This window comes from Triticum urartu, chromosome 5A, assembly GCF_056163025.1.
Source record: "Triticum urartu cultivar PI428250 chromosome 5A, HENAU_Tu73, whole genome shotgun sequence".
NCBI classification, from domain to species: domain Eukaryota; kingdom Viridiplantae; phylum Streptophyta; class Magnoliopsida; order Poales; family Poaceae; genus Triticum; species Triticum urartu.
The window spans coordinates 530,959,414-530,987,207 of record NC_141877.1 but is presented as its reverse complement, the minus strand read 5'-3'; the positions used below and the strand labels follow the sequence as shown (position 1 = coordinate 530,987,207).

The 27,794-nt window shown below is 45.4% G+C and overlaps 7 pseudogenes across 1 annotated transcript; 5 read left to right on the top strand and 2 right to left on the bottom strand.

Annotated features, from left to right (window-relative positions):
• The first annotated feature begins 12,121 nt into the window (after positions 1-12,121).
• On the top strand, positions 12,122-12,801 carry LOC125510293 (auxin-responsive protein SAUR36 pseudogene; annotated as a pseudogene).
• A 1,907-nt stretch (positions 12,802-14,708) lies between these two features.
• Positions 14,709-16,010, bottom strand: LOC147972535 (auxin-responsive protein SAUR36 pseudogene; annotated as a pseudogene).
• Positions 15,828-16,374, top strand: LOC125510291 (auxin-responsive protein SAUR36 pseudogene; annotated as a pseudogene).
• LOC147972534 (auxin-responsive protein SAUR36 pseudogene) lies at positions 16,248-18,658 on the bottom strand (annotated as a pseudogene). The gene is made up of 2 exons (XR_015602592.1): positions 17,124-18,658; positions 16,248-16,381 (listed from the first exon to the last, which is right to left on the bottom strand). The product of XR_015602592.1 is annotated as an auxin-responsive protein SAUR36 pseudogene (transcript).
• Positions 18,620-19,276, top strand: LOC125510290 (auxin-responsive protein SAUR36 pseudogene; annotated as a pseudogene).
• Positions 19,277-21,901: 2,625 nt separating this feature from the next.
• Positions 21,902-22,324, top strand: LOC125510294 (auxin-responsive protein SAUR36 pseudogene; annotated as a pseudogene).
• Positions 22,325-25,971: 3,647 nt separating this feature from the next.
• LOC147972533 (auxin-responsive protein SAUR36 pseudogene) lies at positions 25,972-26,456 on the top strand (annotated as a pseudogene).
• Positions 26,457-27,794: the final 1,338 nt, after the last annotated feature.

Below are 27,794 nucleotides of genomic sequence, written 5' to 3'. Positions count from 1 at the left end.
TAGAAGATACGATCAACATGAAGATGTTCACCGATGTTGACTAGTCCGTCTCACGTGATGATCGGACACGTCCTAGTTAACTCGGATCATGTTATACTTAGATGACTAGAGGGATGTCTATCTGAGTGGGAGTTCATTGAATAATTTGATTAGATGAACTTAATTATCATGAACTTAGAAATCTTTACAATATGTCTTGTAGATCAAATGGCCAACGTTGTCCTCAACTTCAACGCGTTCCTGGAGAAAACCAAGCTGAAAGACGATGGCAGCAACTATACGGACTGGGTCCGAAACCTGAGGATCATCCTCATAGCTGCCAAGAAAGATTATGTCCTAGAAGCACCGCTAGGTGATGCACCCGTCCCACAGAACCAAGACGTTATGAACGCTTGGCAGACATGTGCTGATGATTACTCCCTCGTTCAGTGCGGCATTCTTTACAGCTTAGAACCGGGGCTCCAAAAGCGTTTTGAGCGACACGGAGCATATGAGATGTTCAAAGAGCTGAAAATGGTTTTCCAAGCTCATGCCGGGGTCGAGAGATATGAAGTCTCCGACAAGTTCTTCAGCTGTAAGATGGAGGAAAATAGTTCTATTAGTGAGCACATACTCAGAATGTCTGGGTTGCATAACCGCTTGACTCGGCTAGGAGTTAATCTCCCGGATGACGCGGTCATTGACAGAATCCTTCAGTCGCTTCCACAGAGCTACAAGAGCTTTTTGATGAACTTCAATATGCAGGGGATGGAAAAGACCATTCCTGAGGTATATTCAATGCTGAAATCAGCAGAGGTAGAAGTCAAAAAGGAACATCAAGTGTTGATGGTGAATAAAACCACTAAGTTCAAGAAAGGCAAGGGTAAGAAGAACTTCAAGAAGGACGGCAAGGGAGTTGCCGCGCCCGGTAAGCAAGCTGCCAGGAAGAAGCCAAAGAATGGACCCAAGCCCGAGACTGAGTGTTTTTATTGCAAGGGAAGTGGTCACTGGAAGCGGAACTGCCCCAAATACTCAGCGGACAAGAAGGCCGGCAATACGAAAGGTATATGTGATATACATGTAATTGATGTGTACCTTACCAGTACTCGTAGTAGCTCCTGGGTATTTGATACCGGTGTGGTTGCTCACATTTGTAACTCAAAGCAGGAGCTGCGGAATAAGCGGAGACTGGCGAAGGATGAGGTGACGATGCGCGTCGGGAATGGTTCCAAGGTCGATGTGATCGCCGTCGGCACGCTACCTCTACATTTACCTACGGGATTAGTTTTAAACCTCAATAATTGTTATTTAGTGCCAGCTTTGAGCATGAACATTATATCAGGATCTCGTTTAATTCGAGATGGCTACTCATTTAAATCCGAGAATAATGGTTGTTCTATTTATATGAGAGATATGTTTTATGGTCATGCTCCGATGGTGAATGGTTTATTCTTAATGAATCTTGAGCATAATGCTACACATATTCATAGTGTGAATACCAAAAGATGTAAGGTTGATAATGATAGTCCCACATACTTGTGGCACTGCCGCCTTGGTCACATAGGTGTCAAATGCATGAAGAAGCTCCATGCAGATGGACTTTTAGAGTCTCTTAATTACGAATCATTTGACACGTGCGAACCATGCCTCATGGGTAAAATGACCAAGACTCCATTCTCAGGAACAATGGAGCGAGCAACCAACTTATTGGAAATCATACATACTGATGTATGCGGTCCAATGAGTGTTGAGGCTCGCGGTGGCTATCGTTATGTTCTCACCCTCACTGATGACTTGAGTAGATATGGGTATATCTACTTAATGAAACACAAGTCTGAGACCTTTGAAAAGTTCAAGGAATTTCAGAGTGAGGTTGAGAATCAACGTGACAGGAAAATCAAGTTCTTGCGATCAGATCGTGGGGGAGAATACTTGAGTCACGAATTTGGCACACACTTAAGAAAATGTGGAATAGTTTCACAACTCACGCCGCCTGGAACACCTCAGCGTAATGGTGTGTCCGAACGTCGTAATCGCACTCTATTGGATATGGTGCGATCTATGATGTCTCTTACCGATTTACCGCTGTCACTTTGGAGCTATGCTTTAGAGACTGCCGCATTCACTTTAAATAGGGCTCCGTCGAAATCCGGTGAGACGACACCATATGAATTATGGTTTGGGAAGAAACCTAAGCTGTCGTTTCTAAAAGTTTGGGGATGCGATGCTTATGTCAAGAAACTTCAACCTGAAAAGCTCAAACCCAAATCGAAAAAATGTGTCTTCATAGGATACCCTAAAGAAACTGTTGGGTATACCTTCTACCTTAGATCTGAAGGCAAGATCTTTGTTGCCAAGAATGGGTCCTTTCTAGAGAAAGAGTTTCTCTCGAAAGAAATAAGTGGGAGGAAGGTAGAACTTGATGAAGTATTACCTCTTGAACCGGTAAGTGGCGCAGCTCAAGAAAATGTTCCTGAGGTGCCTGCACCGACTAGAAAGGAAGTTGATGATGATCATGAAACTTTAGATCAAGTTGCTACTGAACTTCGTAGGTCCACACGGACACGTTCCGCACCAGAGTGGTACGGCAACCCTGTCTTGGAAATCATGTTGTTAGACAACGGTGAACCTTCGAACTATGAAGAAGCGATTGCGGGCCCGGATTCCGACAAATGGCTGGAAGCCATGAAATCCGAGATAGGATCCATGTATGAAAACGAAGTATGGACTTTGACTGACTTGCCCGTTGATCGGCGAGCCATAGAAAATAAATGGATCTTTAAGAAGAAGACAGACGCGGATGGTAATTTGACCATCTATAAAGCTCGGCTTGTCGCTAAGGGTTATCGACAAGTTCAAGGGGTTGACTACGATGAGACTTTCTCACCCGTAGAGAAGCTGAAGTCCGTCCGAATCATGTTAGCAATTGCCGCATTCTATGATTATGAGATATGGCAAATGGACGTCAAAATGGCATTCCTTAATGGTTTCCTTAAGGAAGAATTGTATATGATGCAGCCGGAAGGTTTTGTCGATCCTAAGAATGCTGACAAGGTGTGCAAGCTCCAACGCTCGATTTATGGGCTGGTGCAAGCATATCGGAGTTGGAACATTCGTTTTGATGAGACGATCAATGCGTTTGGGTTTATGCAGACTTATGGAGAAGCCTGCATTTACAAGAAAGTGAGTGGGAGCTCTGTAGCATTTCTCATATTGTATGTGGATGACATACTGTTGATGGGAAATGATATAGAATTCTTGGAAAGCATAAAGGCCTACTTGAACAAGTGTTTTTCAATGAAGGACCTTGGAGAAGCTGCTTATATATTAGGCATCAAGATCTATAGAGATAGATCGAGACGCCTCATTGGTCTTTCACAGAGCACGTACCTTGACAAGATATTGAAGAAGTTCAAAATGGATCAGTCAAAGAAGGGGTTCTTGCCTGTATTGCAAGGAACGAGATTGAGCACGGCTCAATGCCCGACCACGGCAGAAGATAGAGAAAAGATGAGTGTCGTCCCCTATGCCTCGGCCATAGGGTCTATCATGTATGCTATGCTGTGTACCAGACCTGATGTAAACCTTGCCGTAAGTTTGGTACGAAGGTACCAAAGTAATCCCGGCATGGAACACTGGAGAGCGGTCAAGAATATCCTGAAGTACCTGAAAAGGACTAAGGAAATGTTTCTCGTTTATGGAGGTGATGAAGAGCTCGTCGTAAAGGGTTACGTCGATGCTAGCTTCGACACAGATCTGGATGACTCTAAGTCACAAACCGGATACGTGTATATTTTGAATGGTGGGGCAGTAAGCTGGTGCAGTTGCAAGCAAAGCGTTGTGGCGGGATCTACATGTGAAGCGGAGTACATGGCAGCCTCGAAGGAAGCACAAGAAGCAGTCTGGGTGAAGGAGTTCATTACCGACCTAGGAGTCATACCCAATGCGTCGGGCCCGATGACTCTCTTCTATGACAACACTGGAGCTATTGCCCTTGCCAAGGAGCCCAGGTTTCACAGGAAGACCAGGCATATCAAGCGTCACTTCAACTCCATTCGTGAAAGTGTTCAAAATGGAGACATAGAGATTTGTAAAGTACATACAGACCTGAATGTAGCAGATCCGTTGACTAAACCTCTCCCTAGAGCAAAACATGATCAACACCAGAACTGCATGGGTGTTCGATTCATCACAATGGAACTAGAATATTGACTCTAGTGCAAGTGGGAGACTGTTGGAAATATGCCCTAGAGGCAATAATAAAATGGTTATTATTATATTTCTTTGTTCATGATAATTGTCTATTGTTCATGCTATAATTGTGTTATCCGGAAATCGTAATACATGTGTGAATACATAGACCACAACACGTCCCTAGTGAGCCTCTAGTTGGCTAGCTCGTTGATCAAAGGATAGTCATGGTTTCCTGACTACGGACATTAGATGTCATTGATAACGGGATCACATCATTAGGAGAATGATGTGATGGACAAGACCCAATCCTAAGCTTAGCTCAAAGATCGTGTAGTTCGTTTGCTGTAGCTTTTCTGAATGTCAAGTATCATTTTCTTAGACCATGAGATTGTGCAACTCCCGGATACCGTAGGAGTGCCTTGGGTGTGCCAAACGTCACAACGTAACTGGGTGACTATAAAGGTACATTACAGGTATCTCCGAAAGTGTCTGTTGGGTTGGCACGAATCGAGACTGGGATTTGTCACTCCGTATGACGGAGAGGTATCTCTGGGCCCACTCGGTAATGCATCATCATAATGAGCTCAATGTGATCAAGTGGCTGATCATGGGATCATGCATTACGGTACGAGTAAAGTGACTTGCCGGTAATGAGACTGAACAAGGTATTGGGATACCGACGATCGAGTCTCGGGCAAGTAACGTACCGATTGACAAAGGGAATTGTATACGGATTGATTGAATCCTCGACATCGTGCTTCATCCGATGAGATCATCGAGGAGCATGTGGGAGCCAACATGGGTATCCAGATCCCGCTGTTGGTTATTGACCGGAGAGTCATCTCGGTCATGTCTGCATGTCTCCCGAACCCGTAGGGTCTACACACTTAAGTTTCGGTGACGCTAGGGTTGTTAGGAAGACTTGTATGTGATTATCAAATGCTGTTCGGAGTCCCGGATGAGATCCCGGACGTCACGAGGAGTTCCGGAATGGTCCGGAGGTAAAGATTTATATATGGGAAGTTGTCATACGGTCGCCGGAAAGGTTCGGGGGCATATCGGTATTGTACCGGGGCCACCGGAGGGGTTCCGAGGGTCCACCGGGAGGGGCCACCTCTTCCGGAGGGCCTTATGGGATGTATGGAGAAGGGAACCAGCCCAAGTGGGCTGGGGCGCCACACCCCCTAGGGCCCATGCGCCTAGGGTTTGGGGGAAACCCTAAAGGGGGGCGCCCCCTTGCTTGGGGGGCAAGCCCCCCTCCCCTTGCCCCCCCCCCTCTAGATCTCATCTAGAGGGGGCCGGCCCCCTTCCCCCTTCCCCTATAAATAGAGGGGTGAGTGGAGGGCTGCACACCACATCCAAGACGTAGCCCCTCCCCTCCCCAACACATCTCCTCCTCCATAGGAGCTTGGCGAAGCCCTGCCGGAGTACTGCAGCTTCACCACCACCACATCGTCATGCTATTGTTGGAGCCCTCTTCCTCAACCTCTCCCTCCTCCTTGCTGGATCAAGGCGTGGGAGACGTACTCGCTCCGTACGTGTGTTGAACGCGGAGGTGCCGTCCGTTCGGCACTAGGTCATCGGTGATTTGAATCACGTCAAGTACGACTCCATCATCCCCGTTCTCTTGAATGCTTCCGCTCGTGATCTACAAGGTTATGTAGATGCACTCCTCTCTCCCTCGTTGCTAGATGACTACATAGATTGATCTTGGTGATGCGTAGAAAATTTTAAAATTCTGCTACGATCCCCAACAACCTCTTGGGTGACCACACCCACATCATCATCCTCCAAATGATCACCATGGCCCTGCCCCGAAGCGGGATCTGATGGTGTCGCCGACCTAGACTATTCTGGTGATACATACTCGGGGTCACGACAACCGAAAAGGTTTGATAGCCGCCTTAACTTTTGGCCCTGGCGCTGCAACATGTACAAGTGAATGAGACATCCGACGTAGCAACACATGTTAAGTGCTAGTTTGAAGGAGATGTGAACCTTGATGAATGCTCGAAGTGCACCTTCCCCATTGCTTTTGCCAGCCGGGGTTGTTTCAAGAATAGTCTCGGTCTCATCAGCTGCTTTCTTGATCTGGGCACGCTATGAACAGAAATGGTATTAACGTGTTAGGAAAGCGAAGATGTGAGTAGTGTGAATGAAAAGCAAAGAGGGAAAATACCACAAAGTTCATCATTGGAGCTGAAGGGATCACTGAGTTGCCTTTCCTAACTAATGCGTTGTACTGGTGCTGGGCTACCTCATCAAAAACGGTGGGTTCTTCCAAAATCTCCTCATACCTCCACACGGGTACTTGCAAGAAACCATGTGAGATAGTTGTTGAATGCGATCGGGCAGTGCTCACGAAGCTGGACTCCTTTTCCAGCCCTAGCTTGCTCCACACTAAGCGTAAACTGTACGACATACTTCCTGTGATGCTCGTCTCAATCCTTGATCTTCCGCTGCCTTTTCCTATCCAACCTGCAAGTTAGAAACAGAATATTAGCACCATCAAAACTGCCGAGAAGCTGCTAAGTGCTCAAGGTTAATTATATCTTACGCGTGTAGCAACTTGTCCGTGTCCTCCCACTCCGGCGGGTGTGCCTGGGACAAACCAAACTGACGGCACACTCGATGTGGGAGGTGAAGCTCAACCGCCCAGTTGCATATGAGTGGGCATCGCATACGCTAGAGATCGCTATCCCTAGTGCACATCGGATTCAGCCTGAACTCTATAGGGTTACCAAAACTGTCTCCTGTCCCATACGGCTCCCATACCACCTGCAAAATGGCATAGAATGCAAAATTGATATCGACTTACAATAGAAGCATCATAACCACTTATGCAATGTCGATTCACCTGCCCAGGCGTGATCGCGTCAAGCTCGCTCTGGTACAACTTGTACATGACCGAGGGATCATCTGTCGTCTCATTTAACATATCCCACTTGTAAGCCCAAGTGGGGAGCCGTAGTGGGTCGCCTTTGTCGTCCCAATCCTCGCACTTCACGGTCTTCGGGCGTCCAACCGGCAAACGCTCCCAGCTCCATATGAAAAGTGCGAGCAAACAACCACCAATACCTCCAGATGACCTACAACAGGCTTCGTCCAACTGCACATAAAAGAGAACATGGTTGAATTAAGAGCAAGATCGCATTCATAATGTAGCAATGAAGTGAAAAAGAAACAACTTCATACCTGTCTATACAAGTAAGCCAATGTCACTGAACCCCAACTCCAATTGCCATCAAAGACGGTCAACGCCTTCAGCCACATCCATGGAGCATTCTTGCCTGTGCCATCAGCAAACATAGTCCTGGATATCACGTACCACATGTAGACACGAGCATATGTCTTGACGGTGTCCTCATTAGCTTCCGGTGGGCAAGTACCAAAGCGCTCAGTAATCCACGTGAAAGGAGCATCGGCTGCGACTCTTTCCTTCTTCTTGTCTTCTGTTGCTGGTTCCCGAGGCTTCGGAGGAACCATACCGATAAGGGCATTCATCTGCGCGCGCCACCCATCAGAATCGTTGCTCATACATAGAGGATTCCCATCGATAGGAAGACCGGTGATCATAGCAATATCCTGGAGCATCACGGTCATCTCCCTGGTCCGAAGATGGAAACTGTGTGTCTCCGGCCGCCAATGATCAATAAGCGCGGTGAGTGCTGGAGCATTGTTGGGTGGCATCGACCGTCTGACCATCTGAATGAAAGGGAGAAGTCATGTCTCCCTTACATGGTGTGTATCGCTCATCATAGCGCATCCACCCAAGGGTGACCCCGTGAGAACGAAGCTTCAGAGGTGCAAGCTCCTACAAACAAACAAATCATAACATTACATATGGGGCATTTGTGTTTGAAATAAACACGAAATTCATAAAACCAGCCACTTTCATTATTACCCGCTGCTCCACCGCCAAAGCGTATGACCGGTGTTGTTTGTCCCAGTGATCATCGAGAAGCCAAACCATCCTAACAATTTTGAAAGAAAGCTTTCTTGTCAACACGATTATCTTTTGAATACAAATAAACTAAAGTACGCCTAGTACATACAAAATTCAAAGCATATGTATCCAAAGCATTCTTGTCAATACAAATATAATTTTAACACAAATAAACTAAACTAGGCCTACTTCATGCAAGATTTAATACAAATCTCTTTTCCATATAAAATAACATGTCAACCTATGTATCCAAACCATATCTTTCCAATAAAATATACTAAACTAGGGTTGCTAAATTAGGTATCTAATACATGCAAGATTCTAATACATGCAACATTCTAATCTAACAAGGGTTCCCCAAATCTAATACATGCAAGATTCAAACAAGGGTTCCTCAAATCTTCAAAATATCATACATTCTATGGATAGAAAGAAGGGGATCGGAGGAGAGTGCCTTCTAGGATGGATTGGTGAAGGAATCCACAGACCAAATCGTCAGATCTGAAGAATTTGGGAGAGGGGATTGAGAGGGGGAGAGGAGAGGGCCGCCGCCGCGGCTATGCTGTTTCTGTAACTGGTGGTGCAATGGGGTGGGGGGAGGAGAGGGCCGCCGCGGTGGATAAGTCACAGTGCAGCGCCCGACGGCTAGGCGCTGCACATTACATGTGTGGCGCCTAGCTCGGAGGCGCTGCACTGCTGGGTGCGGGCCTAGGGGCTGCACATTACATGTGTGGCGCCTAGCTCGGAGGCGCTGCACTGCTGGGTGCGGGCCCAGGGGCTGCCACGGTGGACTGGCGTGCAACGCCCCCGAGCTGGGCGTTACACCGTAGGGTGTGGCGCCTGCGTGGCGGGCGCTACACAAAAGAGTCAGGGGCGTGAAATTGTTTCACGGGCAGTTTATTTTGTGAATTGATTTCGTCCAGAGGTCAAAATTGTCAAATTTGCTGTATAACCACCCCGCTAGAGAGGGAGATCTGATATGTTGCAACCTTTCTTCCTTTTATTTGTTTCTTCTTCTTTTTTCGTTCTCTTTTTTTGTCACTTTTGTTTTCTGTTTTTTTCTTCTTCCCCGTTTCTTCCCTCATCCATTTTAATTTTTTTACATTTCCTAAATGCGGGAACTTTTTCCAAATAGATGAACTTTTCTTTTATTTTAGTGAACTATTTCTAAAAGTTGATGATTTAAAAATATTATTTAAATTGAGGCATATGTGAACTTTTTTAAAATTGATGAACTTTTTGTGAAATTTGATGAACTTTTTTTGACTCTACGAACTTTTATTCAGATTTGTGAACTTTTTCTCACATTCGGTGAACTTTTTTCAACTCGATGAACATTTTTTCAAAAAACCAATGAACTTATTTCAAATCCGGTGAGCTCTTTTCAAAATCAATGAATTTTTTCAGATTTGATGAACTTTTAAAAAAAAATCCGTGAACATTTTGAATTTGTAAACTTTTTCATTTTTATATTAATCAACGTGAACAGAGTTGAGTATATTTTAATGTTCGTACTAAAAGAGGGATCAAATAGGATTATTTCTTGGACAAAGGCAACAAAGTTAGCCTAGTCTGGTGGGAACGCTCGAAGCTGTCCAATTAAGCGAGCAGAGATCGATTCCCTGTTTTATCGATTTAACGTTGAACATGTTCCATTCTCGTTTTTTTTCACAGGTTGATTGGGCCGGCCCGCTACGCACCGCGTGCGAGCGCCAGATGCGCTAGCCAGCACTTACAGGACGAACGGCCCAAGGCCTGCTAGGCAGCGGCTGTTGTTGATTGATAAGTATGAGCCGGCCACGTGATTGCAAAGTCCAAACACAACATGACGTGCTTCTGTGGACTAGTGAAGTGTACGATGGGAGGTGAAGGTGGTTTGGTCCCCACCTCTACTGGCCATGCACAAGAGGACAGAGCGCTGAGCGCTCGGTGATATAATATGTTCCTGAGAATGGAAGCGCTCAACACAAGGCATCGTTCGGTTTAATCTGGAAACCGAACCGAACCGAACCGAAATTTCGGTTAGCTGTTTTTTTTGTGTGTTTATTTCGGTTTTGATTTTTGCTAACCGAATTCACAAATAAACCGAACAGTAGAAACTGAAATTTCGGTTTCTACGGAATGCCCAGGTCTAGCAGCCCCTCCAGGATGTGGGAGGAGAGGACCGCCCCTCCGCATTATTTATGTAGATCGGGCGGTTTTTTCATCTTGAGATCGAAGAGAAGAAGAAATCCATGCTAATGTCATTCATGTCTCAAAATTTTAAGTGCAGCATTTACATGCATCATCATTCTAAAGAAAATAATGGCTAAGAAGCTAGTCTAAGACATGGTGCATCGTCAGAAACTAGCTAGAAGCAGCTAGCGCTACTATTCCACTAGGCCCCTTGGATGACTGCTATGATGGAGCAATTTTGGTAGTGGCGAACCCTCTCAGCCTCCTTCGCCCCTTCCGAGAACGGAGTACACACATGACGTCCTCCGTCACCGCCGCAGCATCCCTAGGAGCTCGCCGACGACCGCTATGCCGAGTGCCTCAGGGGCACCTTGAAGCGCGCCACGTCAGCGCGACATTCAATACTACATATATACTCTCTCCGTTTCTAAATATAAGTCTTTTTACAGATTTCAATAAGGACTACATACGGATGTATATAGATATACTTTAGAGTATAGATTCACTTATTTTGTTCCGTATGTAGTCCGTGTTGAAATCTCTAGAAAAACTTACATTTAGGAACGGAGGGAGGGAGTATACACGTACCTGCAAAGCGTAAAGCCAGCCAAGATGATATCAAATCAGGGTGCTTAATGCGTCCGTAATTAATTAACCAGGGCGCGTGCAAGTGCAAGGCTTCATGGGAACCACATTGCTTGTCAATGGAAGCGGAGACCACACACGCTCGCCACGTTGGGAACCGCATATCTTCTCCATCGCCTTGCTTAATGACTGAATTACACGTTGCTTGCTGACTGACTAGAAGCCTTTTTGCCACACTGAAAGGTACTAGTAGAATGCAGAATGCACTTCACCAGGCCCCCCAATCATATCTTCTCCATCGCCCACAAATTCAGTCATTATTCAACAGATGGAACTGCACCGTCTCTAACCACCAGTTTCAGTCGCAATGCTAATTAAGCCAACCAGATCCTATGATTCTCAAGCAGTCAAATCTCAAGGGAATAAAGCGGCCAATGTAGCTCAAGAAAAAACTAAATGATCACAGGTTCAGAAACAAAAGGAGCTGCACACATGTCTAGTATACATACATGTGTGTCATCACATTCAGAGAGAGGTTTCCTTCTCAGTTCAGGATGGTCCAAATATTTGTGTTTGAAACCCAACTATAACAGGAAACATCACACTGCAAACGTCACGCATACATACGGAACCCAGTGAGTAGTCAACCCAACACACGGTAGAGGCGTATGCTTCACCTTGCAAACATGACGTACCTACCACACTTTCAGAGGATACAAATTAAGGCGGCTTCAGAACAGGTCTTGTTCTAGTCATGTGCTCATGTACCCATAACAAATACTCCCTCTGGAATAATGAACAAGTACTCCCGTATGCATCGCCCAGATGCAGAGGCCGAGGGTCATCCTCCTTTTCTAAAAAAAAAGTAACAGCCCATTCACAAGGCAAGAATGGGCCATAAACATGTGACATGCCGGAAATTGAACACATCATGTGCTAGACCGAGCACGAGCTTTTCAACTGAATGTTCACAGAGAATAGATTGATCAGGTGCATGAACAATAAACATTATCATGACACTCCAATCAAGAGAAGCACATCAATATATGGCATATAATTGATCAGTGCTCACCGAAATTGTTCAGTCCCTGAATCTGGAACCCATTGTTGTATTCCTCGCACGTTGCCTGTAGCCATGTTTTCGACACACCTCTTGTTGGCTACGTGGTTCGGTATGGCAGCCGCAAATGATAAGAAAGCAGACCCATGCCTACCAATTGCAACTATAGGCTCCAGCATACACCAACATTTGGCCCCACTCCCCTGCCAACTTTTCTCAATGACAAGCACAGTTCACCGTCAAGACGTCCTTCCCCTGGCCTATAAATTCAGCAAGTGGCTCAGCTCAACACCATCACTTCTTCATCCGCTCATCCCTGCAACATCCATAGCTCACTTCTTCAGATCTCCAGCTGAAAATTCAAAGACCGAGAATCAACTATGGTCGGTGCCAAGAGACTTGCTCAATTGGCGAAGAAGTTGCAGAGGGTGGAAGCACTTGGGAGGAAGAGGCTCACGGCGTCAGCCAAAGAAGATGAAGACTGCTACAGTTCTGTACCAGCCAAGGGCCACTGTGTCATGTACACGGCTGATGGGGGGCATTTTGAGGTCCCGTTGGAGTACCTCAGCACGACGGTATTCGGTGAGCTCCTGAGGATGTCCCAGGAGGAGTTTGGCTTTGCGAGCGATGGCGAGATCACACTGCCCTGTGATGCTGCAGTGATGGAGTATGCCATGTGCTTGCTCAGGAGAAAGGCCTCCGCCGAGGTCGAGAGTGCATTGCTGAGCTCTATGGTAACGTCTTGCCACTACACTGGCTGTGTGATGCCTACTGTTGGAGACAGCAACCAGATTTACTGTTTGTAGCTTCTGAAGAACATGCATTCAGGACCCTGATGATGTCTTCTGTCTTGTGTAGTTTGGCTGGATAGTGTAAGATAGTTAGACAGTAGAATTATTATTTTTTAACAAAAGACAGCAGAAACTAGGAGCAGGAAAATTGTATATATAGCAACTGATCAATAATGCAACAAAGCAGTATTATGGCCACCAGCAGTATGCATTGTTCTTTTTCGGGAAAACGCAAAAGCTTTGCGTTTCATTGTATTGAAGAGAAAGAGTGTTTTATGTTACAGTCCTCCTAGGAGGCGAATTACAGTCAGGGGACACGAGCTAGTGCACGTCCCAGGTCGGGGGCAAGACTACTCTGAGCCCAGCAGCGCCTGCCGTAGCCCAAAGTTTGGCCTCCTCCTTGATGCCGTGAACTAGCGTCCGGATGGAAGGGCGTGCGTCGTTGAAGACGCAATCGTTGCGATGCTTCCAGATCATCCAGGAGGTAAGAAGTGTCGCGGATGCCAGCCCCTTGCGCATCGCCTTGGGCGTGACCTGCCGGGCATCATGCCACCAATCAAAGAGGGTAGCCTCATTGCTCGGGGGCCTGCAAGTCATGCGCATCCAGGAGAGGATCTCGGACCAGACGTGCCTCGAGAAGGAACACCCAAGGAGGATACATTTCAGTTCCGTACAAGTGTACAATATACCAACAATGGTTGCAATTATTTTTAGGCATCGGTAGTTCCATCCTGCTCCACAACAAGTTTCTGTACAATCTATCATCTAAGCCAAGGCATTAAAAACTTGTGAATCATTGAAATGATCAGGTGGTACAGGAACCATTTTAATGATGAATCCTCTAGAAAAGTATTGCAATGACAACAATCCAATAGAAATGAAGTATGATAACAAAAACAAAATGGAATAGAAAGCAGGGTTTACTCCACAAGTTTTAATGGGCATAAGGAAGATTTCAATTATTGGGGTAAAAGCAAGTGATGGTTAACTGTCAAGCAAGAACTGGCTGTTTGCAGCTCCGTATGTTTATGTGTTAGTAAAGTAGTCGGACAGAGATAGAAGGGAAATGGAAATTGTGCTTCTCTTAGTGTTCATGAAATCATTGGCATTCTTCCCGCTTCCACTTGAGAAATTGCTATGTAAAGCCTTTTCAATCTTGCAAGGCTGTAACGAATCTAGCAGAAACCTGTTAACCCAGCACCTACAGTCAATCTTTTTTCTTCTGATTTTCTTTTGAACCTATCTGAACGAAAAATGTATTCAATTTGCATAAAAAAATAATGAACAGATACCCTCTTTTAAATGCCAGTAAAAATCATGTTATAGCACAGTATAACCATGTTAAGTGTTTATCTACTTTTGGGGTAATGCCTACAAAACAAAAGATCAAAAGCAGAGTATCAGAGATATGTATGATGTCCTAATTTCTTCAGAAAGGTGAATACTTTATATCCAAATTAAACTTGGATTATTTGGTTTCTTGAATTACATAAAGCAGATCGACTTGCTCATCTTTTCTGTAACTACAGACCTAACCTAATCAAATTTGATCTCTTTGCTATGAGATTACTCCAGTCTGGAATTCCCACCGGAGTATGGAGGAGGTGCTCGAGCAAGCAAGATGCCACCGAGCACACCCACACAGAGGCTAGCTGCGTATCGGACATCACACGCCAGCGGTAGTTCAAGCGTCCATCTCCGAGGCAGGTCTACGTGGAGCACGTTCTCTCCAAAATCTTATAAACAGCTCACACAATGTCAAATTGTCAATCCGATGGTCCTTGCTAGAGGTAGGAAAGGCAGCTCGTTGATCGTTCATCTCTCCCCTTCGCCGGCGCTGTTGCCGAGTTCCATCATTCACATCCCCTGCTTTTAGCCGCTGCACCCACAATTCACCTCAAGAACTTTGAGCAGAATGTTGAAGGATGTGTCACATAATCCAAAAAAAATCCCAAAAAATTGTCTCTTCTGTATCATTTCCTGTGATGATCGAATCTTACATCAGACTATAGATCTCCTCAGTCCTAACCAAAACAGTATTTCAGAAACTAAGCTAGTAGCTAAGTACAAAGAGCAAACTGACGGGTGATTCCCATTGATGGGGCCATGCAACTAGCATTGTAGTTGTGACAGTGCCCAGCAATGGAGTTCAAGAACGCCTTCTCGACCTCCTCGGAGGCCTCTTTCCTGACCAGGCACAAGACATACTCCCATCACCGTGGCGTCGCAGGGCAGCATGATCCTGCCTCCGTCGCCGCCACTCGTGAAGCCAAACTCCTCCTCGGACATCCTCAGGAGCTCAGCGAACACCGTCGTCCCGAGGTATGCCAGAGGGACCTCGAACCGTGCTCCATCGGTGGTGTACATCACGCAGTGGCCCTCATCAGCAGCCACAGATGCTGTACTGCAGCATTCATCATCGGCCGTGTCTGAGGCATGCCGACGGCGGGCACCGGCTCCAGCTGCCAACATCCGTTGGCACTTCTTGACGAGCTGAGCAAGCTTCTTTGGATGGATCATAGCTGGCTAAATTTCACTTTGGCTCTGGAAGTCTGAATGTGTGTTGTAGATTGTTTTTTTTTTGACTATAAACAGTAGGGTAAAACCCCACTGCAATTTTTATAAATTAAGAGAGCAAAGTAACAAAAAGTCTGAAAGGCTTGAGGTAAGCCCAAAGAGCAGAAATGAGATGAAGAAGCTGTGTTTAGCAGGTCATGGATTTATAGTAGAACGAACAACAAAGAGGGCTAAGGGAAGTGCATATGCGTGTAGGTTGTGTGTAGCTATCAGTGAGAGCGTTGTGTTGAAGTAGCTGCAGAAAATGTGATGAATGTGCTTGTGGCTAGAGAGCCCCATGGGGCCCTCGTGCTCGTGCCATTTCCCCAGGAAACCGGTCACCATGGCTGTGCAGGTGGGACGTCCATCGCAAGCTCCAGCAAGTGCCAAACACTTGGCCCCAGCAGACCTGATCCAGATCACATCACGGCACCTCCAAAACTGCAACAGCGCATGTGCCATACACATGGCATTGTCTCCTGCCAAACCATCACACACTACACCATATGTGGGTACTCCTTCACTCTTCAGCTATAAATCCATGGCTAGTGACCACCAAACACCACCACTTCATCCACAGAGAAAGGCATTCCAACCTCCAACTAGCAGAAGAATGTCTCCAGTTCCAGAAACACAAGAAACTACCATAATGAGTGCCACGACACTCGCTCGGCTGGCCAAGAAGTGGCAGAGGGTGGCGGCTATCGGGAGGAAGAGGCTCACCTGATCGCCATCAATGTCCACAGAAGAAGCCAGAAGGCCGTGCGGCACGTCGTGCTCGTCAGTGGCCGGCAAGGGCCAATGCGTCGTGTATGCTGCCGATGGTGCCCATTGTGTTCCTTGGAACGACCATCTTCGGTGAGCTCTTGAGGATGTCCCAGGAGGAGTTCGGCTTCGCAGGAGTTGACAGTGACAGAATCACACTTCCCTGCGATGCATCGGTGATGGAGTATGCCATCTGCTTGCTCAGGAGAAGCGCCTCCGCAGACATAGAGGCCGTGTTCCTCAACACCATGGCGATGCCATGCCACTATCATGTGGCCCAACATTTGGGAGTTGGCCAACATTTCGGTGTCTGCTGCTCCTGATTACCATCTGCAGAGATATAGGAAAATAGACTAAGGAAAACAGTTTGTGTAGCATTTTGATCTTTCTAGCATAGAAGCAATCAAGGAAGATGGACAGTAGTTAGATACATTACTCTTCAGTGTATGCATATACTTTGTTTCAAAAATAAATGATTAATCACAGTTTTTAGGACCTAAGCATTAAGCGTCGACAGAAAAAATTGCAATTAAATGGCCTCAGACACAAGTTATTACAAAGAAAGTTTAGGTTGCGCAGGTAAGTCCTGGCAGATAGATTAGAGAGGTGACCTTTGGACAAAGGCTACTGCAAGTTGTTCAACTGATGACAGATTCATCGAATTATACTCAAGTCAGGACCAGCAAACCTACTAGCGTTCAGAAATCGGGTCTGTCATGCAGTATAAACTCATCATGATTTGTACTTGGCAAATAAATTTCCATGCTATGTTTGTGTCATAGATGTCCTCATCAGGATGCTCACTTCCCCAAAAGAAATACCAACATGGAACTAATGACAAGCCCTTGGATAGGTTCAAGGCTGTGACCTAGAAACCCTCAACTGCCCAGTTAAATGCAAGGAAGATACTGGAAAAATGGTTGACACATGCTATGCTAGAAACCATGCAGACCGTGTGTGGACAATGAGTTATGTAGCTGCCCAGCAACTTGCCAGATCTGTAGCAATCAAAGCACTGTTAAACTAACAAACACCTAACATACAGCTGCAGTTGTAAGTGCAAAGTACACACCCAAAAGCAATGAAGTGAACTCCGCATGTGCCTGTGAAAGGCTCCTGGACCATCATGTGCCATGTCCCCTCTGATGCTAGCTTTTCACCAAAGTGTGGTGAGCTGATGAGAATCCGTGAAGCCAATGCAGAGCAGTCTCTAGCACATGAGGAATGGAGATCCGGAATTGGCCACTTCCGGCAATGACACATACTACCTCTAACCAAAACTTATGAACTGCTCAACCCACCTCCATCTGGGACACGCAGTCTCAATCCAACGTTTATAGTTGGAGGTAGGAACAGCAGTTCTATTTTTAGTAAACAATCAGCAGTTTGTTCATTGTCCATCAATCCTCTCATCCCCAACCCCTTCGCAGCACCATCACCAAGTTCAGCCACCTAACCACAAACTTTAAGTCCATGGTTTCCTTCTACTTCCTTCACTAGAATATGTATGAACTATGTTCAAGGATGTGTAAAACAATCCAACTTCTCCCAAAAAAATTGTCCCTTTGTATCATTTCCTGTGATCATTGAATCTTACATGAGGCTCTCTACAGAGCTCCTCTCAGTCCTAATTAAAAATATTTCAGAAGCTAAGCTAGTAGCTAAGTACAAAGAGCAAACTGATGGCCGAGTCCCATTGATGGTATCATGCAGCTAGCATTGTAGTTGTGCCAATGCCCAACAATGGAGCTCAAGAACGCCTCTCAACCTCCTCAGGGGCCTCTCTCCTGACCAGGCACAAGACATATTCCATCACACTGGCATCGCAGGTCAGCATGATCCTGCCTCCATCACTGCTGCTCACGAAGCCAAACTCCTCCTCAGACATCCTCAGGAGCTCAGCGAAGACCGTAGTCCCGAGGTACGCCAGAGGGACCTCGAACCGGGTTCTGTCTGCGGTGTACATCACGCAGTGGCCCTCATCGGCAACCACAGATGACACTGTGCTGCAGCACTCGTCGTCGGCCGTGTCTGAGGCACGCCGATGGCGGGCACCAGCTCTGGCCACCAACATCCGCTGACACTTCTTGGCCAGCTGAGCAAGCTTCCTTGGATGGGTCATGGTTGAGTCGGATGTGTTCCCGGCTGGCTAAATTTCACTTTGGCTGTGGAAGTCTGAAGGTGTGTTGTAGATTGTGATGCTGCTTGAGATGAGATGAAGTTTGTGCTGAGAAGGCCATGGATTTATAGTATAAGGAAGAAAGGACTCAGGGCAGTGCATATGTGTGTGGGTAGTGTGTAGCTCTCAGCAAGAGCATTGGAAAGGGGACAATGCCATGAGTGCTCTGTGTGCAATGTTCAGACACCAAACGTGATGATGATTTTGATGAGACTTCCAAGCGCCATCCATGTCTGAAATGTGCTTCTGGTTAGAGAAGCACATGGGGTCCTCGTGCTTGTGCCATTCCCTAGCAAACCGATCACCACGGCTGTGCAGGCGAGTTTTCCAACGCAAGCTCCAGGAAGTGCCAAGCACTTGGGCCCAGCAGACCTGATCCAGATCACACCATGGCACCTCCAAAACCGCAGCACTGCACGTACCCTACCCATTGCATACCATCACAGTCCACCGTGTCGGCGCCAGCTTTACCCTTGGACTATAAATCCATGGCTAAATGCTCTCCTAACACCACCACTTCATCCACAGACAAAAGGCATTCCAGCCTTGAACTAGCAGAACAATTTCTCCAGTTTCCAGAAACACAAGAAACTACCATGATGAGTGCCAAGAACCTCGCTCAGCTGGCCAAGAAGTGGCAGAGGGTGGTGGCTATGGGGAGGAAGAGGCTCACCTCATCAACATCAGGGGAGGAAACCGGAGGGCCGTGTGGCACGTCGTGCTCGCCTGTGGCTGGCAAGGGCCACTTCGTCGTGTACACTACCGACGGTGCAAGGTTCGAGGTGCCGCTTGCGTTCCTTGGCACGACCGTCTTCGACAAGCTCCTGAGGATGTCCCAAGAGGAGTTCGGCTTCACACGCGTTGATGGTGGCAGAATCACGCTGCCCTGTGACGCATCAATGATGGAGTACGCCATGTGCTTGCTCAGGAGAAATGCGTCCTCAGAGATGGAGGCTGCATTCCTCAACACCATGGCGATGCCATGCCACTATCATGCGGAGCAACATCTCAGAGTTAGCCAGCATTATGGTGTCTGCAGCTCCTGATTACCATCTGCAGAGATATAGGAAAATAGATTAAGGAAAACACATTGTGTGTAAGCATTTTGATCTTGCTGGCAAAGAAGCAATCAAGGAAGATGGACCATAGTTAGAGACAATGTTCTTTCAATGTATGCATATACTTTGTTCCAAAGACAAATATTCGATCACGATTTTTTAGGGCCTAAGCAGTAAGCGTCGACAAATTCCTTTGCAATTGTATGGCCTCAGACCCAAAATATTATGAAGAAAGTTATTCAGCCGACAACCCATGATAGAGTATATGCAGCTGGAGATGGGATGTGACCTTTTGGACAAAGGCTACTGCAAGTTGTTAAACCGATGATAAAATCACCAAATGTTCAAAAATCAGGTATGTCCTGCAGAATAAACTCATCAAGATTTGTGCTTGGCAAAACAAAATTTCATGCTATGCTTGTGTCATGGAAGTCAAAGTAAATCATCAGGCAAGGCCAGGTTCATTGTCTAATAAAGACTAACAAATAAGCCTTGCATTGTGACTCACATTACAGCGCTCACTTCCTCAAAAGATATACCAAAGCAAAACTAATCACAAGTCACTGGATAGATTCAAGGATATATGCGTGGCCTGGAAACTCTCAAATTCCCAGCTAAATGCAAGGAAGATACCGGAAAATGGCTGACACGTGCTATGCTAGAAACCATGCAGACCATGGGTGGACAATGAGATATGGAACTTCCCAGCAACCTGCCAGATCTGAAGCAATCAAATCACTGTTAAACCAGCAAACACCTAACATGCAGCTGCAACTGTAAGTGTAAAGTAGACACCCGAAAGCAGTGAAGTGAACTCCGCATCTGCCTGTGAAAGGCTCCCGGACCATCATGTGCTATGTCCCTTATGATGCTAGCTCTGTACCTCACCTAATTGCAATCACGCAGTTGAAGCAAAGGCACAGATATAGGTCATCAGAACATTAAAGTGATTGTTCTTGAATCAGCATATCTTCCAATCTCTTGATTAGAGTGCTGAACAAAAAAGAGCACATCCCTAAATACTGGACCCTGGATGGTTGCAAAATGCATCTACCGAGTAAAGCATCAAGGACTGTACTACTGTAGTATGCATCTGAGTGCCTAGCAAGTAGTCCACTACCTTTGCCTATACAGAAAGCCATGGCCCAGCAAAATCTGATCTGAATCTGGCTGCTGCCCCTTACAGCCACCATTGCATGCACCAAGCTCATGGCCTTGTCCCCTGCCAAATGCAAATTAGTCATATGTCTGTGCCTATATATTCATGGGCTACATAGTAGTACACCACCACTTCATCAACAAACTCACAGATAAAGAATTTCTAAGCAACATACCTAAGAACCAAGAACACACAAGCATGGCCATTATCTGAATATCACTGCCTCCCTTGGGAGCCACCATTGCACTCACCAAGCTCATGACCTCCTCACCTGCCAAACACTATTAATGTGCAAGCAAAGCACCAGAACCACACTGGTGAGGTATGGCACGGACATGTTGCCTGCTGACCGACTAGTCCCTTCTTCCCTCCAAGCAAAAAAGAAAAACAAATTTGAGACTAGTCCTTTCGCTGCCTTTTTGCACTGACAGGTGCAACCCACTTCACCAGCCTCCCCCTGTGGCCCCCTCCAGTCCCATCTTTCCGTTGCCTGCAAATTCAGTCAATGGAACAGATTAACTGCACCATGTCTACCAAAAAAATGATATCTAAAAATACATACAAGTTCAGAGCCAAAAGGAGAATTAGTACACATGTATGTCATGACATTCTTAATTAGAGAGAGGTTTCCTTTTCAGGATCATCTGTATTTAGTCCAAAAAGTTGTGCCTGAGAAACCCAACTATGACTGGAAACATCACATTGAAATTGTTATGCATGAATACGGAACCCCAGAGTCAACTCAACACACATCAGAGACATCTGCTTCAGCTTCAAATTAGTATATAGTGGTCTGATTCTAGCCATATGCTCCTGTACCCAAAAGAAATAGAAGGCAAGAATGAACAGTAAACATGTGGCATGCCGCATATCAAACGGATGATCTGCTAGACCAAGCATGGCTTTTCGACTGAATGTCAGCAGAAAATAGATTGATCAGGTGCATGAACAATGCACGTTACAATGTCAAGTATCTGCCAGGAGAAAGCACAGAGATAGCCTAATCGATCAGGGCTTACCGAACTGTTCGATCCCTGAATCTGGAAGCCATCACTGTTCCCTCCTAGCACATTGCCAATAGCCTGTTCTCGACATGTCTATTGTTCGCTACACAGCTTGGTATGGCATCCACGAATGGTAAGAAAGCGGACCAATGCCTAACAGTTATGACTATAGGCTCCAGCATACACCAAACATTTGGCCCCACTGCAATCTAATCCAAACTAATCATGTTGCAACACTGCATGCACCGATCCCATGGCCTTGTCCCGTGCCAACTTTTCTCAATGACAAGCACAGTTCACAGTCAAGATGTCCTTCCCCTGGCCTATAAATTCAGCAAGCGTCTAGCTCAACACCATCACCTCTTCATCAGCTCATCCACCAACTGAGCACTGCAACATCCATATCACACACTTCTTCAAATTCTCACAAAGATAGATAGAGAGCCAACCATGGCCGGTGCCAAAAGACTTGCGCAATTGGCAAATAAGTGGAGGGTTGAAGCACTTGGGAGGAAGAGGCTCACAATGTCAACCAAAGAAGACCAAGACTGCTGCAGTTCTATACCGGCCAAGGGCCACTGTGTCATGTACACAGCCGATGGGAGGCGTTTCGAGGTCCCGTTGGAGTGCCTCAGCACGATGGTCTTCGGCGAGCTCCTAAGGATGTCTCAGGAGGAATTTGGCTTTGCAAGCGATGGGAAGATCACACTGCCTTGTGATGCCGGGGTGATGGAGTATGTCATGTCCCTGCTTAGGAGAAACGCCACTGCCGGCGTCGAGAGTACATTGCTGAGCTCTATGGTGACATCTTGCCACTACACTGGCCATATGATGCCTACTGTTGGAGCTAGTCAACAAATTTGTTGTTTGTAGCTTCTGAAGAATATGAATGCAGAGACCCTGATGTTGCCTTCTGTTTTTTCGTAGTTTGCCTGGATAGTGTAAGATAGTTAGATAAGAGACACTAGGAGATGTTTTCTGTATGTATTCATAAAAGCAACAAAGCAGCATTCTGGCAACTAGCAATTGCAGGCTTGCAGCCATACTTCTCTTGCATTTTAGTTGCATACAACTGTCCAGTGACCCAACAAGGTTGCAACTATTTTTAGATGTTGATAGTTTCATACTGCTGCTAGGAGAATTCGCAAGAAGTTTCTATACGACCTATATCATCCAAGTCAGACAATAAAAATGATCTACAAAATTGTTAATTAGTGAAACGACAAGGTGGAAGAGCAGCCGTTTTCAATGGTGAACTCTCAGGGGGGAAATATAAGGCATACAAAAACTAGGATAAAAACACAAAATGAACAGAAAGCAGGTTTATTTGTGAGTATAAGGCAATCCACAAAACTTTAAAGAAGGTAGTAGGAACTAGGCCTGAAAGACGTGCAATAACAAGTGTATCGTGTCGGTGCAAGGATTTGGTACATGTCTGTTACTCACAATCTGCAGACATGCAGCTGGTTGAAGCACCAAAGGAAGGTGCATAGAAAGAGCTAAGGAATAGCTTCCAGATGTTAGTCTGGTAGGTATGACACTGGTTTGGTTCTAGTCATGTACTCCATGTGAGATATGAAATGCAAGAAGAAACAGCCACCATGTAAGATGCTGAAAATCAATCAGACATTCAGACCACATCCTAGACCAGCACAAGCTTTCAAATGGATGTTCATAACTCCTGTTAGAGATCCATGAAGCACTTTGTCGATCTCGGGGGCCACTCTATAAGCTTCTTATCATTAGGATATAATCAAGCACAAAAAAACGAATTATACCTCTTTGGACGATCACAAACAGAAATGGACCGAATTTACAGGTGGTCCTCACTCATATGTCTCTTGTGCATATATCTTAGCCACTGCTAGAAACAGGTCAGTATGGCAGCAAATTTGAGATGGCCAAACATCCAAAGCAAGCAAGCACTCCTAGTACCGCCAGTCCCAAACCGATGGCCCAAGAAAGATCAACTCAAGACCACATTGCTTGGCCCTGCCCATGCAGGCAGCACTGCATGTTATGAGCCCATGGCTCTGTCTATGCCTGTTCTAGAAATGTCTCCTATTCGCTACACGGTTAGGTATGGCAGCCACGATAGGTAAGAAACCAAACCAATTACGACCATAGGATCCGGCATACACCAAACATTTGGCCACACAGCAATCTAATCGAAACTAATCATATGCTGCAACACTGCATGCACATCACATGGCCTTGTCCCTTGGCAACTCTTCTCGGTGAGAACCACACAGTTCACCATCACGGTATCCTTCCCTTGGCCTATAAATTCAGAAAGTGGCTAGCTCAACACCATCACTTCATCAGCTCATCCACCAACTGAGCACTGCAACATCCATAGCACATACTTCTTTATATCCTCACAAAGATCGACAACCAACCATGGCCAGTGCCAAAAGACTTGCGCAATCTTTTAATTGCATACAACTGTCCAATGAACAAACAATGGTTGTGATTCTATCTTTAGATGTTTCTCTACAATCTATCAGCTAAGTCAGGGAATTAAAAGATCCAAAAATATTGAATTAGTAAAATGACAAGGTGGAAGATGAGCCATTTTCAATGGTGAAGTCGTAAGCAAGGGGGGGGGGGGGGGAGTAGGGGCTAGGCCTGAAAAATGCTCAGTAACAAGTGTGTGGGCACAAGATTTGGTATACGCATATTATTCACAATCTTCAGGCACGCAGCCGGCTGAAGGCCCGAAAGGCTAGTTCGAGTTGCCTGAAGGCCGGAAAGTGCAGAGAAAGGGCTAAGGTATGGCTTGCACATGCAATGCTACAAGGCAGGTAGGCCATCAAGAACTGAGATATGACTCTGTTCAACAAGTTGCTTCACTATAGGTTTGGTTCTAGTCCTCTACTCCTTGTACCCAAGAGATGTGGAATGCAAGAAGAAACAGTTACCATGTGGAATGCCGAAAATCAATTAGATCATGTACTAGACCAGCACAAGATTTCATATGAATGTTTAGAGAGAATAGATTATTAGGAGCATGAACAATTGCTTATTATATCTCCAACCTGATTTTCACTGTGAGTCCCCCATCCCTTGTAACTTTAATCCCATAAGAATTCGTCCATAGGTGTAGCATCTCTCTTCAACTAACGTGCACTCCTATTTTAGAAACTATAAACTACTGAATTTTGGACATTTTTTTTCCTGAAAGAGACATGAGCATAATTTGCAAACGAATTAAGAAAAGACAAATTAGGAGTCATAGATGCATGCCAAATGAGTTTCCCATTTTAATAGCTTAGAAATAGAAGAAGGGAAAAACGAGAGGATTTGGTGCAGCCAGTTGCCTGTGCAACCCATATTCTCTGTTCTCTCCTCTTTTCTATATTTTCTGATTTTCCAAATGATTCATTGATGTTAGTAATGCTATATGATGTGCACCTGCAGAAATTCATCTAATAATATGACCATTTCTGACCTAGACAAAAAAAACAATATCCAAATGTATAGTGCTCAGTTAAATAGCATGCACATGATATAAGTTATCATTTTTGTACAGGTCACAAGAAGTTATATTTTGGTATGAATTTTCACAGATGCGGCTTGCATCCATGAATTATTTCAAAAAAAAATGCAAACTGCGAAAATCAGAAACAGGGGAGAGAGAATATATGATGCACGGGAAACTAGTTGTCAAAATTACTTTCCGAAGGAAAACTTCCATTAAACAAAACACTCAGCAGAAACAGCCAGCTACAGATTCAGTAATTTATAGCAAGTTGCAGAACACTTGACCCTAGCTAAACATGGTACAACTTTGGACAAAAATTACACTGGTTTTTTAGAGAAAAATTACAATACATACCTTTTGAAATAGAGTTCTTTCCTTTCTAACTTAAGACTCCAAATGGTGGAAGCAACAATGAAATGAAGACCACATGAGATGCTGGACTGGAGACCAGACATGCATGGAGCAGATCACGAAGTGAACAAACAGCAACATCTGTCGAGCAAGTTAATTCAGGCATGCACACCATCCGACTGATCAACAACACATCTAAGACTGAAGGTTCAGCGGCGACTGGTAAGACCATGAACAAGTTCCTGATCATTAGTCCAACACACTTTCGTTTCCTTTCAGCTGGTCAAGTGTCAATTTGGAGCTCCAAAATAATAGCATGATGTGCGAAACTGATGATATCTCAACTGAATCCATCCATATCTGCATCGCAGAATAGATCGTGCCATGATGCTATTGCTACCACTATTGGCTCCAGCATGCCCCAAACATTTGGCCCCATCACAATCTACTCCAAAGTGATCATGCTGCAACACTGCATGCACTGATCACATGGCCTTGTCCCTGGCCAACTTTTCACAGTGACAACTACTCTTCACCAGCACAATGCCCTTCACCTTGCCTATAAATTCAGGGAGCGGCTAAGCTCAATACCATCACTTCATCAGCTCACCCACCACCAACTGAGCACTACAACACCCATAGCTCACTTTCTCTGGAGCTGAAAAAATAAGACCCAGAACCAACCATGATTAGCATGAAGAGACTTGCTCAACTGGCAAAGAAGTGGCAGAGGGTGGCGGCACTTGGCAGGAAGAGGCTCACAGTGACAGCCAAAGAAGATGAAGAATGCTGCACCTCTGGAGTGGTAAAGGGCCACTGCATCATGTACACGACCGACGGAAGCCGTTTCGAGGTCCCGTTGGTGTACCTCAGCATGATGGTCTTCGGAGAGCTCCTAAGAGTGTCCCAGGAAGAGTTTGGTTTCGCAAGCAATGGAAAGATCACACTGCCTTGTGATGCCGCAGTGATGGAGTATGTCATGTGCTTGCTCAGCAGAGATGCCTCTGCCGAGGTTGAGAAGGCATTGCTGAGTTCTATGGTGATATCTTGCCACTACACTGTTTCTGTGATGCCAACTGTTGGAGCCAGCCAGCAAATTTGCTGTTCGTAACCCCTGAAAAACATGTGTGCAGAGACCCTAATGTTGTCTTCTGCTTGTTGTAGTTAATACCTGGATAGTGTAAGAGTTAGATAATAGGCAATAGGAAAAGGAAATTGTTATGTAAAGCTTTTTGATCATGCAAGCAAGCAAGCAGGGACATGGGCAATCAGCAATTCAGCACTAGCTGTCATTGTTTTACTGAAATTTAAATTGAATACAATAATTAATCTCTCTGCCTCTGTACAATCTAGCACTAAGTAAGTCCTTAAAAAATATTATAAAAACTGTAAGAAAGTGAAATGACTGTGCGGCACAATCTATATGCAGTGATGAACCCTCAGGATATAACTTGAGAAGGTCCTCGGGGTAAGAAATACCAAACTAGTTGAAAAAAAGGTAATGGAAGAGAAACCAGGTTTTATTTAGCAGTATACGGCAGGTCTCTTTAGTAGAAACAAGCAACTGATGCTTAAATGTTACCTAAAATTTGAATGCGCATGAACCAATTAAACTGTACAGCAGGCAGTAGGCCAGAAAATGCTCAATGAGAAGTGTGTCGGTACTGCATTGAGTACATGTCTATTATTCATACCTTCAGTTAGCAGCTAAATTCACAAACCATGCTTTACAGCTGGTCAAATGACCCATACGAAAGTGCAGAGAAGGCACTAAGAAATGGATGCCACATGCAATGCTCATCAACAGAACTAAGATACAACACTGTTCATCAAGTTGTGTTCCTTGCATCAACTAACTGAGTCTATCTTCAACCTTAATAATAAAAATTAAGAACACACATTAAGCACAATCACAAACCCAATCAAGTCAGCTTCTCACCTGCTAAAATAAGACCATTGAACACCGAACTTCTGAACCATTCTGGCTAGCTTTTCCCATGGCAATCAGAAGACGTGCCTGCCAACATCTCATTGCACGATAGCAACAGAACTGGTCCTCACATGTTGAACCCAGTTTGCATGGGATCCTCATGCTACTAATCCACCAATGTGGCACTGGTAGTGCATTGTGATGCACCCAGCATGGACCAAACAATTGGCGCCATATCAATATCTGATCCCCATCACGTTGCCTTGATCTGCTTGCAAATTGCATGTTCTGAACTCATCATGGTATTGTCCCCTCGCCCAGTCATGGAGTACTTCTCTTCAGCTATAAATAAACTCTTGGTTCAGTGGCCTCCTGACACCGTCGCTTCACCCCCACTACTCCGTAGGAATTGTCACAGAAGAAAGTATCCACAATCTGCAAAACCATGAGCAGGCTTCATTCAGAGAATCAATGCAAAATGAGAAGCAGGTTGTTCTTAACAAAACAAATCTCCACCAAAGCTGTGCTTTCCTCTGGAAGCAAGTCAAGAGGCTGCGAAGTGCATACCAGTACATTTG